This window comes from Athene cunicularia (genome assembly GCF_003259725.1).
Source record: "Athene cunicularia isolate RWA chromosome 4 unlocalized genomic scaffold, athCun1 chr4_part2, whole genome shotgun sequence".
Lineage (NCBI taxonomy): Eukaryota > Metazoa > Chordata > Aves > Strigiformes > Strigidae > Athene > Athene cunicularia.
Window position 1 is genome coordinate 34,251,660 of NW_020799099.1, and position 5,978 is coordinate 34,257,637.

Genomic DNA, 5,978 nt, shown 5'->3' on the forward strand with positions numbered 1-5,978 from the left:
TCAAACAAGCTTGTTCTCAAAATTTCAGGTGCATGTGCTGCTCCCCCATTGCCTTTTGCTTTGCCTCTCTCAAAAATCTAGACATGGGACAGTTTGCTGCAATGTAAATCAGACACATAAACCTATCAGTGAACTTAATAAAGTGATGCTGTGGAGACAGAAAGACACGTTCCTTCCCTGTCTTTGGGAGAGAACTCTCCACCAGGTTTCCTGTGCTTCCATCTACCTTATTCCTTGTTTTGCTCTCATCTTGTTTAAACTCTTGTGGCCTGTGAAAGAGTATTACAAGTTTCCCAGACTAAACAAGAGAACAGAGTATAGCTTGAATGTCATTACTGACAACATGCAGTGGTTTGTGTACATCATCTGGCGGATGCAGAGCCTCTTCAGCCACTAGATTAGGATGGAATTTGATTTAGAAAACAGAATAGCTTCTAGATAATGTGTATATTTGAAAGGCTGGGAAATATGATAAAATTCTCTAATCTTAGGCATGAGAAGTAATTTCAAATGTTAGGAAAGGGGATGGTAAGAGACACACACCAAGGAAACCTTATCTGTCACACAAGACTTCCTCTACTGATGAACCATAATGAGAATTTATGGACTAAAAGTTCAAACTCAGCTTTGCACTGGAAACTTTCCTCACCGTTTACTCCATTACTTAATGTAAATACTTCTCTCTGTTTCCAATACTGAAGTTAGAGGTTTTGTTACAGGCAGGCAAAACACTGGGATATAGCAACTTCCTGTCAGAAAGAACCTCAAGGTAAGAAAAATCTTCAAGAGTAACTCAGGTTTTTGTAATAAAGTGAGATTTATCTGCCTTATTCCTCCACTATTGCCAAGGAAGGAGAGAACTGAAATACAGCACTCAGTTGCAGAGAGAAGTCTTCTGTCTGTACTGATGAGAAGCTAGGAAGAATGGTATTTGGCTCTATAAGCAGTAGGAGGCACAGAGTCTCTACCCTGCAGGTTATTACCTATACAGTCTGAGCCATGAGCATAGCTTGTGCATGCTATGATATTACAACGGAAGAATTTGAGGATGTATATATATTTCTTCTCCTAGCATCCGTTCGTTCTCTGGATTTCTCCATTGATGGGAAGAAATACAACCTGTTGGCAGGGAATCACACACATAAATTCTTCAAGTTAGTGAGCTCAGGCTGCTCATACAATTCATACCTACTAATGGCATCGACTGAACCTAGTAAACCACCTAAAGTAGCCAGAAAGACATGGGGGAGGCAAGAGTTGTAAATTATCCCCAGAGAGTCTCAGGCTTCATGAATAAACAGCCCAACCTCCATTAACGTAGCTGTAAAGAAGTGTCTTGAAAATTGGGCATTCAGGATGATGCTTTTTCAGTCTCTCTTATCAAGTGTAACATTCCCAAGGAAATAATTCAATACAGCTCGGACACAAACTTGTCTCCTCCATATCTGAGTATATCTCAATATTGCTAGGCTGCAGAGCTAATCTACTTTTCCTTAGGCTCAGTGATTATTTTCCCCCCTTGAATGCTGAAGGGAAGTTTTGGGAGTATAAATGGAAAGAAATCCACCTGCTAGTCCCCTGTGACTTGATGGCAAGGCTGGACACAACACCAAGCTGTACATATGCTTTTTGCTCCTCAGCTTCTCAGTCAGTGTCCTGCAGGCAGAGTCCACAGCTTGCAGTTTGATCTCTTCATTTTTCCCTTCATCAGCAAGGTCTGGCTTGTGCTAGACAAAAAATTACTGTCACCCCAGTGGGAGCCCTGGGTCTCCCTGGGTTTGACAAGACACTTCCTGACCTATCCAGGCTCTGGGGTTTTAAAACCTTGTGGCCTTCTTTGGGGTAGCTCTGATCCTCCCACTGTAGAGAGACCGGAGAAAACTTCTGTCCAGTCATCCGGTAAAATCCATCGTCCTGAAGTGTTCACGCCCAGACAGCCCCGAGGGCCTGACCATCCACAGTAGCCCCAAATTTGTGAGCCTCCGACAAAAATTGAACACAGATGGCTGCCTCTACATGCGCTGGCATTGCAACTTTATCAGATTCATAATGCTAGAGCCCCTCGGCAGATACCCAAGCTGTTACAGCCCTGGCCAGAAATATCAACCACAGCTTCTTTGTCTCGTCTGACAAAGGAGCAGTGATAACCAACTTCAGCAGTAAGAATAAAATGAGAGTGTTTTGAATTGTAAATTGGATTAATAAATTATATTGCTACTTTGTTAGAGGGATGCAAAAGTTTTCATGTGTTAGAGGAGCCATTTCTGTGTTACAGATGTCTGAAGGAACACTGTTCACGGTTCAGGAATCACCAAAGAACAACACACTGTGCCTCAATTTAAGCCTTCAAGTACTGTCCTTCAAAAAAACAGAGTAACTTGTAAACACGTAGCATTGCAGATTAAATAAGCAACAGTCTGGAGTGTTGAAAGGGTAATTTCTTATTTTAGCATTTCAAGTAGTTTTAGGAAGCAGTCATTCCTTTTTCTGTCTTAATAAAGCTTGTCCTACTTAGAGATGACAAAACTCATTTGTTACGAGGTGGCAGGCTGTACCTGAGCTCTGCTTAGGTTGCATGAGGCAACAAGGGCAGCCGAGCAGGGCATGCAGGCAGGCTGAGCGAGAGCTGGCAGGGCTCGGGGCTGATGGAAGGGAAAAGAACCAGATTGCATGTCCAACCTCACCAAATTATTCTGCATATTTGGTGGCTCTCTTTCATTGTATGATCATGTGCTTGTTTCCAAAGGATCCTTACCACAGTCAGAGCAGTGACAGGGACATTTAGGCTTTTTTTTCCCCCCCAGAGGTTGGCATTAAATAACAGGTAAGGCAAGGGATTGCATAAACAGTAATAAGATTAGACTGATGGATGCAGAGCTAACATTTAAGGAGGGCAAGGCAGCATCAAGCCCCAGCTTAGAAGATAAAATAGGCAAACAGTTCCTAGCAGCTGGAACAAACCTGAACAATGTTTAATGATGTGAAGGCATACTGTGAGTCCCAACATGTCTGCTTGTCTGTTTAGACAGTTAAGAAAGCCTAGAGGTGCCTCTGCAGTCTGTCAAAAGAAGTGAAGAAGTCTAAACTGAGGAGACCCCTGAACACTGCAGCCTACTAAGCGTTTGATTGGGATTGCTCCTGTGGTGGGCACATTGCCTGAACCAAACTGTTTGCAGCTGGTTGCCACTTGTTTTCTGCTCCACAAGGGACACTTGGGAATAGCTCAGCAGACAGCTGAGCTCTCATGCAGCAGCCTGGCTGTAGGTAATGGTGTGAGTTGAGTTTTTTTCTAGTTTGATGTTAAATTCTTCCCCACTTCTTAATATCCACCATGAAATGCTAGAACAGTGTGTTTACCATCATTTTTATTTAGCGTTGCTATGCTGTTCTTACAGCTGTAGTTGAAGTTAATGGAAATTACGCTTTGAACATGTGAAATGCTGTGAACGCTAAGAACTCTTGACAACAATCCAGTACTTGATATTTACCAGACACCTTAATAGTTTTAGCCCGAGTCTCTTAGTTCTTCTACTGTGGAATAATGACATGCATAGTGTCATTGCTGTGCTGCAAAAATAAGTTAATAAATGTGTGAGGAAGCCGGGTACCATGGAGGGAGAAGAGCAGAAGCTCTCATGAGTGCTACCCTTGTATGCAGTGGAGGACAATAAATAAGAGTAAGCAAGGCCTGAGATGGCATGTGGAATGAACAGAGGAAAAGGCAGCACTGTAATTGTACAGCAGGGCATGGGCCCTCTGGAAAAAGAGTATGTGATTATTCAGTTAAAGGCAGGGGCAGAGCTTCTATATAGAGATCATCAGGGTATGAGACAGCAGCATTCATACTAAAAGCACATCCTTTTCCCCCACTTTTTGCACCAAATCACACAGTAAAAATGCTAAGGTTACAGGTTCTCCAGTATAAGAAATACCCCTCCAACTGCTGCTGTCCACACCCTGATGAGCTTCTGCAGGTGAGCGCCCCCCACACTACCACGTTTGAAAGTCCTGCACTTTCTTATTTGTGTGTGTAGGCCACGGCAGTGCTTGTTCCTTTGCTTTCTGTTATACTCCCTTGTTATCTCTTAGTGAAAAGGGTACTTAACACGTGTTCCAGCTCCAGCCCTGTCGTCTCATCTCCTTTCTGCTCACCAGATACGCTAATACCTTAAGCACATCACCTTTGATAACTCCAACACTAGGTATGTTCTCCATATCAATTAATCTCGTTAGAGACTCACAATGAAGGAAAACAGATAAATTGTATAAGGGTTCCTACTGTGCTCAAGCATAGTAAACCTGCAGATTTAAGGAGAACAGCAACTACTGCCTTGTTCTCATGTCTCAGATTTTTTAAATTTTTGGTGGGCTGAGATCAGAATTAAGTATATGGGCTTTAAACCACACATCTTCTCTCCTAAACAGCAAAATTAACTGTCCTTTAGTTAAATTAACCACCTATGATAGCTTGAGCTTTCTGTACATCTCAAATCCTCTCCAAAGCTCTAGAGATTAATATTTTATAAATTCTCATGTCAATTATGTCAAATACTAACCTAATTATTCTCCTGTTTAAAGATTTCCAAACTCTTTTTCTGCAGACATATCTAATTATTTTGTTTCACTAAGCTGTAGCTGTCCTGTTTTCCTGGTGTGATGTTGTCCCTGCTTCAGCAGCACTGCCTGACAGCATGTGGCTGACTCAGCACAGACTCACCGAGTCCTTCAGGTGGGAAGAGACCCCAGGAGGCCTCTACTCCAACCTGCTGCTCATCACAGGGCCAGCTCTGAGGTCAGATCAGGCTGCTTGGAGCTTTATCTGGTCAGTCTTTAAATGCCCCCAAGGATGGAAACTGCACAACCTCTCTGGACAGTCTGCTACACTGCTCGGCTCTCATCACAGGGAGTAAATCTCTCTCCTTATGTCGCATCTGAACCTCTTGTTTCTAGTAATGCCCATTGCCTCTTGTCCTCCCACGACTGTGAAGAGCCTCCTTTCTTGGTAGCACTGGTGGGCAGCTGCTAGGTCCCCCTGAAACCATTTTCTCTCCAGGCTGTTCAGCATCAGCCCTGTTCCCTCAGTCTCACTTTGCAGAGCACGAGCTCCAGCCCCCGACTGTCTGGGTCATCTCCGGTAGGATCCGCCTCTCCCCCGGCTCGGTGCTGCCCGGTACCGGCCCCTGAGCTGCCATGGGGGTTGCAGGGCGCGCACCCGCGGAAGCTGCGTCCTTTAGCGCGGTGGCTGGGCGTGCGAGGGAGGAATCCTGCCTCCCGCAGCTCGGCTGGCTCCTCGGCGGCGGCTGGTGCATCCGCCCTACCTGTCCCCGGTAAATACTCTGGGAGCCGGGGGGGTGGGGGGTGTTAGTGCCGCTCTCGGAGGCCGCGGTTACCTTCGTGCAAGTGAAAAAGGGGCAAGAAAAGGGCAGCTGGAAGGGGTAACCGTGGCCATGTCCACGGACATCAGAGCTGGAGCCGAGCCGCTTGTATTGGAGCGGGCAGGCCCATCTCACGGGCAACACAACCCCCCCCGTTTTGCGTTAGCCTCTTGTGAGCGGAGAACTAACCCTTTGTAAGAGTTTTAAACCCCAGGCACGCGCCTCTGGGAGGCTTTACCGATGGGAGAACTTGGCACACAGCAATGCAACTCGGCAACACGCCGTCATCCCGTGAGGCCGCCGGGTTGGCCTCGTGCGGCTCTCGAACAAAGCGTGGCGGCGGTACGGGAGAGCGCCTGCTCCCCGAAAGCCCCTCGCAGGGCAACGGTCCTGGCCCAAAAGAGAAATCCTGGATTTTCAGCTGTCGAGATTAAGCACACAAAGTAAGGAGCTGACTGTGAGGAGATGCCGGTAATTCCGCATCGTTCGATGGTGGGCTGTTTGTATCTTGTGGCAGGAGGATTAGGCCTCAAAGCACATTTCGCCAAAGAAGACACTGAGCACGGCAGCTTAGTCTTGGGAACAGATGTGAGTTAAGCAGCT